This window comes from Camellia sinensis, chromosome 7, assembly GCF_055761805.1.
Source record: "Camellia sinensis isolate YWXY chromosome 7, ASM5576180v1, whole genome shotgun sequence".
Classification (NCBI taxonomy): domain Eukaryota; kingdom Viridiplantae; phylum Streptophyta; class Magnoliopsida; order Ericales; family Theaceae; genus Camellia; species Camellia sinensis.
In genome coordinates this window covers 192831381-192847451 of record NC_138967.1, presented here as the reverse complement: position 1 = coordinate 192847451, position 16071 = coordinate 192831381, and positions in this window count along the sequence as shown.

Below are 16071 nucleotides of genomic sequence, written 5' to 3'. Positions count from 1 at the left end.
GTCAAACCCTTCTCAACTTTCCCACTGGAGATCTTCTCTCGGAGGGATTCTACCTCAAGGTCACCTCTCTGTGCCTCTAACACTCTAGTCACAAGTGTAGGCTGCGCAACAACAGAAAACAAGGCCGCAGCCTCAACAGATTCGCCCAGTAGCAAATCAAACTCGCCAAGTGCTCCCAACATCTCCCATTCCCGGATGGCTATACTAGCAACATCACTAATGGATTTCCTACTAAGGGCATCGGCCACGACATTGGCCTTTCCCGGATGATAATGTAACTCAAAATCATAGTCCTCGATGAACTCCATCCATCTCCTCTGCCTCAGATTCAAGTCTCTCTGTGTAAACAGATACTTCAAACTCTTGTGATCCGAGAATACCTCGAACCTCTCACCATAAAGGTAGTGCCTCCAGATTTTCAAGGCAAAGATCACAGCTGCTAACTCTAAGTCGTGTGTGGGGTAATTCTTCTCGTGTATTTTCAACTGACGTGAGCCATAAGCTACCACTTTCCCCTCCTGCATCAACACACAACCCAAACCCTCTCGTGAGGCATCACAATAAACCGCATAACCCAACCCTCTCTCCGGAATAATCAACACCGGAGCGGTGGTCAATCTAACTTTCAGCTCTTGGAACGACTTTTCACAAGTCTCACTCCACACAAACTTGACTCCCTTCCGAGTCAGTCTAGTCAACGGTGACGCTAACCTGGAGAAATCTTTCACAAACCGACGGTAATACCCAGCCAATCCCAGAAAACTGCGGATCTCAAACACACTCTTAGGCTGTGCCCAATCTTGCACTGCCTCAACCTTGGATGTATCAACAGACACCCCTTCCCCGGATACCACGTGGCCTAAGAATTTGACTTCCCCCAGCCAGAACTCACACTTCCCAAACTTGGCATACAGCCTATGGGCTCTAAGTAACTCAAGCACCACTCTCAAGTGTGCCTCGTGCTCCTCCTCAGAAGACGAATAGATAAGGATATCGTCCACGAAAACAACCACAAATCGGTCTAAGAACTCCCGGAAAATCCGGTTCATCAAGTCCATAAAGACTGCCGGTGCATTGGTAAGTCCGAATGGCATCACCAGAAACTCGTAATGGCCATACCGCGTACGGAATGCCGTCTTAGGAATATCTTCCTCCCTGACCCTCAACTGATGGTAACCCGATCTCAAGTCTATCTTAGAGAAACAACGGGAACCCTTCAACTGGTCAAACAAATCATCTATACGGGGCATAGGATACTTATTCTTAACCGTAGCCCGATTCAACTTCCGGTAGTCTATACACAATCTCAAGGCACCATCTTTCTTTTTAACAAAGAGTGCCGGTGCTCCCCACGGTGAAACACTAGGGCGAACAAAGCCCTTATCGAGCAATTCCTGGAGCTGAACTTTCAACTCAACCAACTCTGCTGGAGCAAAACGGTAAGGTGCCATAGAAATCGGTGCCGTACCAGGCACTAAATCAATAGAGAACTCTATCTCTCGGTGAGGTGGCAAACTAACAAGATCTTCGGGAAAAACATCCGAATACTCACAAACCACCCTCGGCAACACAATCAGTGTCTCATCACACTTACTACTCTCAAAGCTAGCAAGTAGACCACTAAGCTCACTTCGCCCTCGCGAATCATACCCCGGTGGCAAAACACTACCAACCCGGTCTCCCAAGAAATGGAACCACTCCCCGCTCAAGGTACATAATGTAACCCTCTGGCGGTAGCAATCAATAACAGCCCGGTATGACGATAACCAGTCCATACCCAAAATAACATCAAAACCCTTCATGGGCATGACAACAAACGGAAAAGGAAGCCTATAGTCGGCGACCTCTATATCACATCCTCTAACACCCTGTTTCAGAATCAACTCACCACCCAAAGGTGATACCACACAAATAGGAGATGCTAACTGTGCTAACTCCAATTCCAAAACAGATGCAAATGCAGCAGATACAAAAGAATGAGATGCACCCGTGTCTATCAACACATTAGCAACTGAGTTGCAAAACAGAAAAGTACCTCTCACTACTGATGGAGCCGGTACTAAATCCTGCGCGGTAACAGCATACACGCGCCTCGTAGGCCCCTGGTCTACCTGCTCACCTCTCGGAGCAAAAGACTGCTGCACAGACTGGGATGACGAAGCTCCCGGATTGGCCCTCGAGGCCTGCACAGACTGAGCTGGCTGAAAACCCTGCGTCTGCCTAGATCCAGACGCTCCCGAAGTGGCACTCAACTGTGGGCAAAACCTCTTCATGTGCCCAGGTTGTCCACACTGATAACAAGTCAGGAGCTGCCCCCTGCCCAAACTCTGACTTTGTGGTCTAGCTGAAGAAGAAGCAGCTTTCTGACCCCCACCCTTCTGCGGGCAAACAGATACCTTGTGACCCAGCTGGCCACACTTGTAACAAGTGAATTCTCCCTGACTGCCTCTCCCCGAGCCTACACTAGGCACTGGAAAGGTCGATCTAGAGACTGCACCCTGAGACTGCTGAGGGTTATAACCCCTCTGCCTCCTACCATCACTCTGACTATCCTGGCTCCTCTTGGAGCCTCTCTGACCCTCATCCTCCTCCTGCATCATAAGCTCCATATGAGCTGCAGCATCTACCAGGTGTCTATACTCTCGAATGTAAGACCCACCAATTCTCAACTTGAGGCCCCGCCTCAACTTCCGCTCAAACTCATAGCAACGGCGTTCCTCAGACGCCACCAGTTCAGGTGCAAACCTAGACAGACTGGTAAAAGTAGCCTCAAACTCGGCCACTGACAAGCCCTGCTGATTAAGCCGGCTAAACTGATCCCTCAGCTTCTCCCTAGCTGCTGCTGATAAAAACCTCTCCTGAAAAGCATTCACAAACGCCTCCCAAGTACCACCAACACGAGCTTTCTCGTACTTCCACCATTGACCCGCATCTCCCTTCAGTTGGAAGGATGCCAAGGTCACTTTCAGTGCTCCGTCCTCGATGCCAAGCATCTCAAACGTCTTCGTTGTCTGTTCGAGCCATTCATCTGCCTTAAGCGGCTCTTTAGGATCCCCGATAAACTCGTCCGGATTACACCGGAAGAACTCCCTCTTCAAGAAAGAAGGCCCTGCCTCAGCTGCCTGATTCCCAGCTCTAAGAATACCCAAAGCTCCTGCTATCTCTCTGGCCAAGGCACCCATAGCCTGCTGACCCACTGGCTCGGCCACATTGGCCTGCCCAACTCCCTCCTGCACAGCCGGAATCTCACCCTGTGACGGTACTTCCTGCCTCGCAGGTCTACCACGCCTAGCACCTCTTCCTCGTCCTGACATCCTAATAAAGGCAACACAGAACATTAGCACATTCACGAATGTGCCGAAACTAAACACTCGCGTCCTAATGCATGGACAACTGTAATTCACTCCACATAAGCACATAAACACATAAGCACTTACGAATTTCATTTCCGGATAATGATAGTCCCGAGGCGTTACTAGAGTTCCGGTTAGAAACAGCGTTGATCAAGTGCTTTTCCAACAAGACTCCCAGAAACTCAAGGATCCAATCAATATCCCAGAAATTAAATCCCATACCCACATAGTCACATAAACATGTTATCAATTAAGCACATAGCATATGATACTACATCTAAGTCTCTACCAAGCGAGACAAACCCATTGTGATACTAATCACTTCCCACGTACCCAAAGTATTCGAACCCGGTACGCTCTGATACCAAGTTGTAACGCCCTCAAAATAATAACAATAAACCCATCAGATAAGACATGAATTTACATTTAAACTAACCGCATTCCTTTCATTCATTAGAATTCCAAGACATAAGTATTACATGTTTAACCTCATAACAAAATGCCCTACGGGCTTACAGCTTTCCAAGTTAACACTTGGTTACAACAAAGAGTTCTAACTCGTTTACACATTAAGCCCTTGGCTTGAAATTACATGTAATACATCAAAGTAAAACGACAAAACTATGCCCGCCACAAGCCTCCCAGCTATGTCCTTGGAGGTGGCATGCTTCCTGTACCTGAAAATGATATTCCCATATAGGGTGAGCCACAGCCCAGTAGAAATACACTAAACCAATCATGGATAATGACTAAAACATTAGCAATTGATAGTTGGTCAACACTGATACAATCACATAAATTACATATTTATGTCAACGACTTACAAGTCCCAATTACTTTTCATTTTCCCTTTTTCAACAGATAAGCTTGCTAGCTCTACCATCATTTCCACAGATATGTATAAAAACTATATCTCACATTCAGATAAGCATAAAAGTTATATCCACATTCTCAACAGATATGTATATCAACAATATCCACAGATAAGCATACAAGCTGTATCCACACTTCACAACAGATATGTATATCAACAATATCCACAGATAAGCATACAAGCTGTATCCACACTTCACAACAGATATGTATATCAACAATATCCATAGATAAGCATACAAGCTGTATCCACACTTCACAAAGACAAGCATATGAGCTCTATCTTCACTTCTCTAGACAAGCATATGAGCTCTGTCTACGGAGTTCATCCCCTATCTCCTCCCAATACCTATCCGGTTTAGAGGTACATCCCCTATCTTCCCCTAAACCGCGGAGTACATCCCCTATCTCCTCCTCTACACATAACGTATATAAACACATTGGTTCTATATACAATCACACAATACACACAATTAATGTATTCTATCAACCGTCAAGTTCCATGACACATTCCATTGATTAGTTTCCGTTTACCTAATCATCATGCATTGTCTACAACAATCTCGACTATCCTCCACCGATAGCCCAAAGCAGTTATTTCTAAAACAGAAAATAAATGCACAAATGGATATTCAATCAACATTTCATTTCCTCATTTCTCACCAATTAATTATCCCAATTAATTAAACAATGTAATTAGGCCATTTTCCATAATTACTATTTCAACCCTTAGGTCCCATTTTCATCAATGATTCACCAATCATTCCATTTTCTTTATGCCAAACATGCATCTAGGTTTATTATGAATAAAACCCCAACCTTTGTAGAATTACACAAAAGCCCCAAACTTTCACAAAATTACCCAACCAAGCCCAACATCTCAAAATACCAAAATTTAAAGACAAAACCCATAGAGAGGAGTAGGTTATCCCTACCTCAAATTCGGAGTCCCAAAGGAGAAGACGACAAAACCCAACGTGCTCCAAAACCCGAGATTTTCAGATTAAAATGAAGCCCTCGACGATCAACAACTTTTTTGTAAAGGCCAAAGGTGAGTAAATCACTCCTACTAGATCAAAACCTAGAGAGAAGGTAGAGTCTAGAGTGAGAGGCTCAACAATGGTGATTTTGGAAAAGTAAGAGAGAGAAGAGAAAGTGAAAAAGTGATTTAAAGAGTCACAAATTCGGAACTTTAACCCAGGTCTCCGCTCGAGCGTAAAACACCCCGCTCGAGCGGCCACTCACAGACTTCCGCTCGAGCGGCCAACCTCCCGCTCGAGCGCAGAATGCACTCGCCCAGCACTTTTGCAGAACCAGGCCTCCGCTCGAGCTCCCAACCCTACGCTCGAGCTCACAACACTGCACAACAAGATACTGGATGGATGTATTCCCCGCTCGAGCGCCAACACCTCCGCTCGAGCGGACAGGCCAAAAATCTGGGCAACTAGTTTTGGTTTCTAAACTCAACCAACCTGAAACCAACCCGCCCAACACATCCTATAACTCAAATACAAAGTAAGAAAGGATGTAAACAAGATAATAAACAACTACCAACATCCACGGACACATGTCCGGATCACTGTACAACAAGGGTAAACCCGGGATCGCTATAACCTCCCCTTGTTTGAGCGCGCAGACTTTTCAGGCCGAATTTTAAAGTGGGCGGTCGAGTTGGGACAGTTTGAAGTGAAGTTCCAGCCGCGCACCGCAATCAAAGCGCAAACCTTGGCCGATTTTGTTGCCGAGTTCTCACCTGGCACTCATCCGGTATGCCCGGTCGACATTGCCGAGGCAGATGATGAGACGCACCCAATGCCAACCGAGGAACAACCAGCTGAAGAAGGTCGCGCCGCGGAGTTAGCGCGCACCATCGAAGTTCCCTCACTTTGCACGGTAATACCACCTGGCGATGCGATGACAGAGTTGTCTATAACCAACCCATCCACTCTGTCCGGTACGGCATCACCAAGGGGGGAAGGCATGGTTCCGCACAGCTCAGAACTTGATGATTCGCCTACGGACTTGGGCATTCTGAACCAACTTGCTGAGTCCGGTGCCGAATCCTCAAGGGGAGGAGTAATGGTTCCAGGCAGCTCAGACCTTGCGGCCGGCTTCACACCGCAACCTGGTGATTCGCCTACGGACTTGGGCATTACGGACCAACTTGCTGAGTCCGGTGTCGAATCACCAAGGGGCACTGAATTTGAACCGGTCAACACCAAACTTGACACCGCACAGCCGAGCAGTTGTGATCCCATCGCCCTTCGCAACTCTCAGGACCCATCTGACTGCTGGAAGCTTTTTGTGGGGGACATGTGGAAGCTTTTTGTTGATGGAGCGTCCAACCGTCATGGCGCCGGCCTAGGTATCGTTCTTATATCCCCGGACGGCCTAACCATTGAGCATTCTATCACACTCGGCTTCCCGGCGTCTAACAACGAGGCTGAGTACGAGGCGCTTCTTGCTGGGCTCAAGAGCGCAATTCAAATGAAGGCTGCCGAGCTTCTGGTATATAGTGATTCCCAGCTTGTGGTTAACCAAGTTTCAGGGATTTATGAAGCGAAGGACGACAGGATGGCGAAGTACCAAGCTCTGGTCAGAGACCATATCAAGCAGTTTGAGGCAATCAGAGTCCAACGGATTGGCCGAGAAGAAAACAGTCGGGCTGATGAACTCGCCGGCCTCGCCTCCATGGTCGATAGCACGTCTCCAAACCCATTGTTGATTGACTTTCTTCCGCGGCCGAGCATTGAAAACGCCGGGCAGACGGATGTACTCTGCGCCGAGCTAGGCCCTTCCTGGATGGACCCCTTGATCTTGTTCCTCCGAGACCGGACTCTTCCAACAGACAAGAAAGAAGCGCACAAAATCCGGGTGAAGTCAGAGCGGTTTTGGCTCTCTCCATCTGGCGCGTTGTATAAGAAGTCCTACACCGGTCCTTATCTCAAATGCGTGCACCCGAATAGTGTGGAGGCCTTCTTGTTTGAAATTCATGAAGGCATTTGTGGTAGCCACATCGGGGGCAGGTCCTTGGCCTACCGAGCTATTTCGCAGGGATACTGGTGGCCGTGCATGCAGGCCGACGCGCAAAAATATGTCCGCAAGTGCGAAAAATGCCAGAAATTCGCCCATCAGATCCACCAGCCCGCCAGGGAACTTCTTCCCCTCACCAGTCCGTGGCCTTTCGCCATGTGGGGACTAGATATAGTGGGACCACTGCCAACAGCACCGGGCAACCGGAAATTCTTCATCGCGGCCACTGATTACTTCACCAAGTGGATTGAAGCTGAGCCCTTGGCAACCATCAAAGAGAAAGACGTGAAGCGATTTGTCTGGCAGAACGTGGTCACGCGGTTTGGCGTCCCCAAGATTTTGATCTCCGACAATGGCACCCAGTTTGACGGTCGCCTATTCAGGGGATTTTGTGAAGATATGAAGATAGAATTCTACAACTCCACCCCGGCCTACCCGCAGTCCAATGGTCAAGCCGAAGCATCAAACAAGACTATACTGGATGGGTTGAAGAAACGGTTGGAAAAGGCTAAGGGCAAGTGGGCTGAAGAATTACCGAGCGTCCTTTGGGCATACCGAACAACCCCGCGACGTTCGACCGGGGAAACCCCATTTGCTTTGGCTTATGGCATGGAGGCGGTCATACCCTTGGAAGTTGAAATGCCCACCCTCAGAACTGAGAGTTTTGAGCCCGAGCTAAATGCCGAGGCTATTGCCTTGGAGTTGGACCTAGCGGAAGAGCGCCGGGAGAAAGCCCTCATCCATGTTGCCGCTTACCAACAAGAGCTCTCCAAGAAGTATAACAAGACAGTGCACCCCAGACCGTTCAAAGTTGGGGATTGGGTTTTGAGGAAGATTATGGGCAACACCCTGGTGCCAGGAGAAGGCAAACTAGGGGCAAATTGGGAAGGACCCTACAAGATCACTGGTCTGGCTGGCAAGGGGGCTTACCACTTGGAGGATCTAGAGGGAAGAGCCATACCCCGGCCATGGAATGCGGCCAACTTGAAATTGTATTATTTTTAAGCTTTTTACTTTCCTCTTTTTGTAAAGCAATTTTTTGGCTTGCAAAGCAGAATGTAATTCTTTTTGTCAAATTATAGAAGTCATTTTGCATTAGCACTTGGATTGTTCTTTTAATGTTTAAAACCGAGATGGTGTACTCCGGTTGGAAGAGTTGGTGTCTTGTCCAACTTTGGATTCCCAACCGAGATGATGTACTCCGGTTGGAAGAGTTGGTGTTTTGTCCAACTTCGGATCCCCAACCGAGATGATGTACTCCGGTTGGAAGAGTTGGTGTCTTGTCCAACTTTGGATTCCCAACCGAGATGATGTACTCCGGTTGGAAGAGTTGGTGTTTTGTCCAACTTCGGATCCCCAACCGAGATGATGTACTCCGGTTGGAAGAGTTGGTGTTCTGTCCAGCTTAGGATTCCCAACCGAGATGGTGTACTCCGGTTGTAAGAGTTGGTGTCTTGTCCAACTTTGGCTTCCCAACCGAGATGGTGTACTCCGGTTGGAAGAGTTGGTGTCTTGTCCAACTTAGGCTTCCCAACCGAGATGGTGTACTCCGGTTGGAAGAATTGGTGTCTTGTCCAACTTAGGATTCCCAACCGAGATGGTGTACTCCGGTTGGAAGAGTTGGTGTCTTGTCCAACTTTGGATTCCCAACCGAGATGATGTACTCCGGTTGGAAGTGTTGGTTTGTTCAACTTAGTTACAGCCGAAGTGGCTATTTCGGTTCATGAATTTGTCTCGTTCCGCTAAAGTACTTAGACCGTGTTATGTATTCCGGTTCGATGAGTTATACCGAGATGTTTTGCTGAAGACAGAATTGATTACAACCGTGCGTACACTTGCAAAAATTCAAAATCTTTCATTGATAAAGAAATTCATTACAAAAGATGGGGACATAGCCCGGTTACATCAAAAGTATTGAAAGCAAAAATACAAAGAAAAGAAAACTAAACCAAGGGGGATAGATTGGTGAATTCATCCTCGGCAGCCTCAAGGTTGACGGTTGGGCTCGCTTCTTGGGCACCGGGCTCAACTTGACCGGGCTGCACTTCCACTTCGGCGTCCTCAGCCTCCGAATCTGTCTCATCACTTCCTTCTTCAAGCCCCTCCTCGGCCTCCGCTTGAAGCGCACTGAATACATCATTTGCGTAAGGCACGAGGTAGACCGGTAGCTTGGCGGGAGGAGGATTAGTAAATACATCGGTGTCGGAGCCCTGGCCGAGGTGCTCGCAGGCGGACTTCCAGCCAGCCTTGAAAAAGATGTCTTGTGTTGCAAAGACTTGCTTCTTGTAGTTCTTCTCGGCTTCGTTAAACCCGGCATTGTTGGCAGCCCGGCAAGCTCTCCTCTTCGTCTTCTTAAAAGCGTCCACCTCAATCTGGAGCTCACTTTGTTTTTTCTCGGCCGCCTCCAGCTGACCGAGCAGTCTGTTGTTGTCAGCATTGGCTATCTGGAGGGAAGCCTTAGCCCGGCCCAGCTCGGCTTGAAGGCTCTCAACCTGGCTGGCTGTGTCGTTTGCCTTTTGCCTAAGCCGGTGGATGCGCTCCAAAACCAGATGCTGTTTTTGAATGGCCTGCAAAAAACAAAGTTGATGAGAAACGGAACCGGGCAAACACTTAGGAAAATTTTCAGAGCTGCATTGGCTTACCCTGGCCATGGACTTTACTGATGACTTGACTAACCGAGTGTCAGGGACGTGGTCGCTGCCAACCACGTCGCTCGGTAGTAGGAATGCTTTGGACAGATCAAAGGCGAGCAGATGCTCTTTGTCAGCCTTGATCGAAGCCGTCGCCGGGATGTCCTGACCCCGGTGCTTCAGATGTGGGCGCCAGGCTGGCACTGGGGCGGGGGCGTCCGTGGGGTGCTCGGTGGCGAGCTCGATGACTAGCTCGGCGGACGGATCTGCCCGAGCTCTTTTCCCGGCCCGCCGCGCAGAAGGTTCTCGGCTGGATTGCCCGGCGGATGGAGTGGCTAGGGCGACCACGGCGCCACTGGATTGACCGGCGGTTGGCGACCGGGTTACCACGCTCGGCACCTCGGCAGATGTGGCGGTGAGCAGGTTCTTGATTCGACTTCTCTTGGCCATTTCTTGCTCGTCTGTTAACCGGATTAACGGGACGTCGGGAAGGGTTGGATCTGGCGGTGGCGAAGGAGCTCTGAGGAAGTCGGTTACTTTACTCCGGCGGGGAGCGGAATATCTATATGTAGGACTGTAGCCGAGTAGTTGGTTACAGTCACGATCCCGGTAGCGAAGCGCGGTCCTGATCGCCTCTACGTTGGGGAAATTGTAGTTGGCTTGCAAGGCTTGGATGGCTGCAAAAGAAACAAAAGAATGATTAAACTGCGAAAAACATAAGTATGTAAACCGAGATTATTTGCGCAGCTTACATGTGCTCCCAAAATTTTTGCTAATCATCCAGCCCGGTGTCTCGGCTGTTTCATAGTTACCAGACACCCAGAAGAAATCATCGTCATGAAGATCCTTGTCTGGTGTGCCGGTTACGATTTTTTCTCGGCCCGGTCGAATCTTCAAGTAATAGGCGAGACCGTCGCCGGTGTGGCCAAGTGTGTATTGGCGTAGGATCTCGGCTAAACCTAGGCTTATGCCTAACCGGTTATTTAACTCATGCACGCCATTTATTATCCTGTATGTGTTGGTGGACACTTGGGTTGGCGCTAGCTCGGTTCGGCGTAAGAACTCGGTAATCAGCGGGTTAAGAGGGAAACGAAGGCCCCCTTCGACAATGGACAGCACGGTGAAGGGGCATTCCTCCCTACCCCAAGGCGTGGTTTCTTCTTCGGCCAGCTCGAGATGGACGTCGGCCGGGACGCCGTAATCCTCTCTGAAAGCGGCTAGCGCGGCCGGAGTGTCCACTAGGAAGCGGAATTTCCCCATTCGTGGCCGACTTACTATAGCCCGGTTGATGGGTTGGGCACGGTGGTAATTGGCTGCAGCTCGGTCCTGAGAGGTTCAGGAATGGCAGTGGTCCCCTTGGACTCTGCAGGAAAAGGATGGCAAGTGTAAGTGAGCGCGGTTTCGCATTAGGAGCTAGACTTCAGCTCGGTCGGTAAGGGTGCAAACCACCTCGGTTGACTAATTAAGGAGCTCGGTCGCCCAAGCAGACCTAATTTTAGCCCGGTTAAGCGATCGAGTAATTGGGTTATCTCGGTTTGTGCCGTGGTTATTACAAACATGTTGTTTGCCCGGTTTGGTTGGTTTTTTGGATCAAAAGAAGGCCCAGAGCCCGGTTCACCCCAGTTCTTCAGCGTTCTTCAGGAAGACGAAGAACGCCAAGAACAGTGGGAGGTTTGTGACGTTTTCAATGGTCAATGCCCTAAAAGCTACGTTTTTGTGCCCTAATGTGTGTAAAATAAAAGAAAATAGCAACATAAAAGGGATTGAGTATCTTACCTGTGAAGGGCTGAGGGTGTTCTTCCTAAACACGAAGAATGGCAGAATGGCAGTCGAGCTTGAGCTTCAGAACCGTCAGAGATGGAGGCAGCAGTAGGAAAAAATGGAACGATGGGGGGGGAGTTTGTATAGGCGAAAGAGACCGCCCAAATTCAAAATCTGACAAGAACGGCGGGTTGGCTTCTCGATGACCAATGGGAGCTCGCCACGTGTCCCCATTTATGGCTACGTCAGGATTGAAGCGACGGGATGAAGAGACGAAGAGCCAGCCGAGTTACTTTCGACGAAAAGGCCGTAAGCCGAGGAGCATGACCGAGTAAGGATAGCAGATTAGCTCGGCAAAGGCTTGGCGTCTTGACGACCGGAGAAATGTTATCTCGGTCGAAGTGAGTAATCCCAGTCACGCTTTCGCGGACGGGATTAAGGGGCAATTGAGAGGGTGATTTATGATCCGGTGTTGGGCCGGGGTATCGACCAGGCAAGCTGAGGGCCCAGCAGTGCATTGGGCCGAGATGATCAACTGTTCACCCGGAGATGGGCTACCAGAACTTGGGCCGGGCAAGGTTTGGACGGTGTGCCGCCCCGGACCGTGCAGAAGTTGCTCGGTCGGGAAGTGACCGGTCAGACCAGGATGCTTGGTCCGAGGATGGTCGAAACCAGACAGACCGAGAGACCGGCGCTCGGAAAGGCGCGGTCAGCCGAGGTAGTTGATTGACCGGCGAGAAGGCCGATCAAAGTAAGCATCCGGGCTAGGCTCGGCCGGGATGCCGCTTAGCCCGGTCCACCGTTTGTTTATCCGGTTAGGCGCTTAAGGTATGAAGCATGGTACGACCGAGGTAGGGCAGCTCGGCTGCCGAGCACCAGCTGTGCTGGCAGGCAGTTGAGAAGCATGGTACGACCGAGGTAGGGCAGCTCGGCTGCCGAGCACCAGCTGTGCTGGCTGGCAGTTGAGAGCAGGTGATGAATGGCATGGTTTATGCTGACAGATGGGATAGCAGAGCCACATGTCAGGAGATGACAGGGAGTGGATATGGGGCTCAGAAGGTATATAAGCATGTCTGCGCCCCCCATACGCGACACACGAACATCTCTGTAAGAAAATCCTTACACTCAAACACTCTCTCCCTTCTCTCTATTCCCTCCCAGGTGTGTGCTAATTTGACCGTCGGAGGGTGTTTCCGGCCACACACCGCCGGGTAGCTCACCGTTATTTGCTCGCAGGTGATCGGATATCGACGGAGCTCGGAAGAAAGGAATACGGGCACGCCGGAATATTTGCTCCCCGTACAGTTTTTATTTTTTAATATTTTTGTTTTACTGAAATATTATAATATGTTACAACAAAATTAATTTTTTTAATATTTTTTTTTTAAATTATGGTTGCTTTTGTAGAACACAAACGGGGTAGATGAATATTAAAATGGTTTTTTTATTATTATTATTTTTGTTTTATTGAAATATTTTAATATGTTACAACAATAATTTTGTAATATTTTTTTAAAAATTATGGTTGATTTTGCAAAACACCAACGAGGTAGATGAACTTTAAAATGGTATTTATTTTTTAATATTTTTTTATTGAAATATTATAATATGTTACAACAAAAATAATTTTTTTAATATTTTTTTAAAATTATGGTTGATTTTTTAGAACACCAACACGGTAGATAAATTTTAAAATATTTTTTTTAGTATTTTTGTTTTACTGAAATATTATAATATATTACAACAAAAATAATTTTTGGCGATATTTTTTTAAAAATTATGATTACTTTTGTAAAACACCAACGGAGTAGATGAATTTTAAAATGGTTTTTATTTTTTAATATATTTGTTTTACTGAAATATTATAATATGTTACAACAAAAATAATTTTTTTAATATTTTTTTAAAATTATGGTTGATTTTTTAGAACATCAATACGGTAGATAAATTTTTAAATTTTTTTTTTAATATTTTTGTTTTACTAAAAAATTTTGCAACAATTTTTTTAAAAAATATTTTTGTAATATCTTAATATTTTCAAATGTTTTACAAATTAAAAAACAAAAGGTCAAATGTAATAATACATACAATACTATAAAATTCACATTATTTCTTCATATCACAAATCTACCTATAGCCAACATGATTTTGTCACATAACAGTAGCAATTGCATCCCTGAAGTTCAATTGGTACGTCAACCCATGTTAAGACATGTCAACATAGTCAGCTTAGCCTTCAACAAACTGTTTGTTACCACTTCTGCCGCCATTTCAATATCAGCTTCCATGAAAGAATGGGTCCATAGTTGCATGCAAGCGAATCCAATTGTGCACTACACAACATGCAATCACGAGGGGTCTTTGTCTTGTGGACTTATAATTTGGCATGGACCGCAATATTGGAAAGCACTTCTTCAAAATACCAAATGTTCTTTCTATGACATTGCGTAATGACGAATGTCAATGGTTAAATAATTCCTTGGGTCCAGAATAATGACGGCCATGAAACTCTTGCAAGTGATAGCGTTGTGAACGGAATGAGGCAAGAAATCCAGGCATGTTTGTGAAACTGCCATCCACTAAATAATACTTGTCTACATGTAAATAATGTAGGCAATGCTCTGTCAAATACATGTACACAAAAATCAATATTTAAGACAATATAGTGTTATTTGGTGACACTCACCATGGGTGGGTGTGGGAAATGTAGATCAACTCTTGTAATTGAGTCAACTAAAATTGTGTTGTCGTGGGCGCTACCTTCCCATTTAGAATTGATAAATGTGAACAACATGTCAAAGTCGCAAGCTGCGAGTACATTTTGCGATACCGTAACTTTGCGACTATGGATGTATTCTGTCTTAAGGCTGGGACCCACATATCCACCAATGTGCTATCGATACACTACAAGAAATAGCACTTTTGGTGACTAAAATTAGTCGCCAAAAGTAAGGTTTTTAGTCGCTGAAATAGTTTACCCACTAAATATTTTGGTCACTGGATTTGTCACAGGAAGATTGTTGAGGAAGGTATTGGCGACCAAAAAAATTTAGTCGTCAAAAGTCTATAAAATGGTGACTAATGTTTTAGTAGGCAAAAGTAAAAGGTTTTGGTGACGAAATAATCTTTAGTCGCTGGTAAGGAAAATTGGCGACTAATCTGTTAGTCGCCCAAAGGCTACTAATTTAATTTAAATTACATTTTCAGCTACTAAAATTTTTTGTTGCCAAAACTTCAAGTATTTATGGCAACCAAAGTTTAGTCGCCGAAAGTTCAATTTCTTGTTTAGCTACTACACAGGTTAGTCAACCAAAGTTTAATTTTTTTTTTTTAGCTACCAAAGGCTTTGTCGCCTCTGATATGATTATGTTTTTTGCAACTAAATATTTAGTCGCCAAAAGTGTTTTTTCTTTTTTTGGCTACTAAATAATTAGTCGCCTAAACTATTTTTAATTCTTTTTTGGCTACTAAATATTTAGTCGCCAAAAGATTTAATTCTTTTTTCGCTACTAACTTTTTAGACACTAAAAATTAACTCCATTTTTGGCTACGAATTGTTTTCTCGCCAAAAACATGATTTTATGTTTTTATTTTATTTTTTTCATTTCAATAATTTTTTGAGCACAACAGTTTGAAAAAAGTTCCCAACTCAAACAATGTGGTCTCAATCTCGGTAGGAAGGTATCCTCGCATCCTAATTGGAAGAAGTCGTTGTAGAAGGACATGGCAATCATGACTCTTGAGGCCAACCAACTTACCACCATTCGCAATGACACAATTGGATATATTTGCCACATAGCCATCAGGATACTTAATTGATTTCAAGAAATTAGAAAACCCTTGTCTCTCTGCCGGGGACAATGTGTACAATGCCGAAGGCTTCTCGAAAGAGCCATTCGCATGCCTTATCAAGTGTAACTTCTTTCGTATTCGCATGTCCTCCAGATCCAAACGTGCTTTGTTCGTGTCCTTGTTCTTGCCATTTATGCTTAATAGTGTCCCAACCAGATTGTCACATATATTCTTTTCTATGTGCATGACATCAAGGTTATGTGAAGCTTCAGTGTTTTCCAATAGGGTATGTCGAACAACATGCTTCTTTTTGTCCAGTTCGGAGTTGGATGTTCATTTCTTTGTGTTTTTCGGTTGTTTGGATGCTTTCCATATGACCTGTACATCCCTAAATTAATTTGCTCCAGTATTTGTTCTCCCGATAACTCCACAGGTTTGGACCGATTCTCAATTTCATCGTTGAAGAGCTTACTTCTTCGCTAATTATGGTTCTTAGGTAAGTATCACCGAGCACCCATATACCCTATCTTACTTCGCAAACTCTGAGATGATACATCCATGTTACAATTAGGGCAAGCCAAGTAACCTTTTGTACTTCAACTAGACATGTTACCGTATACAGGGAAGTC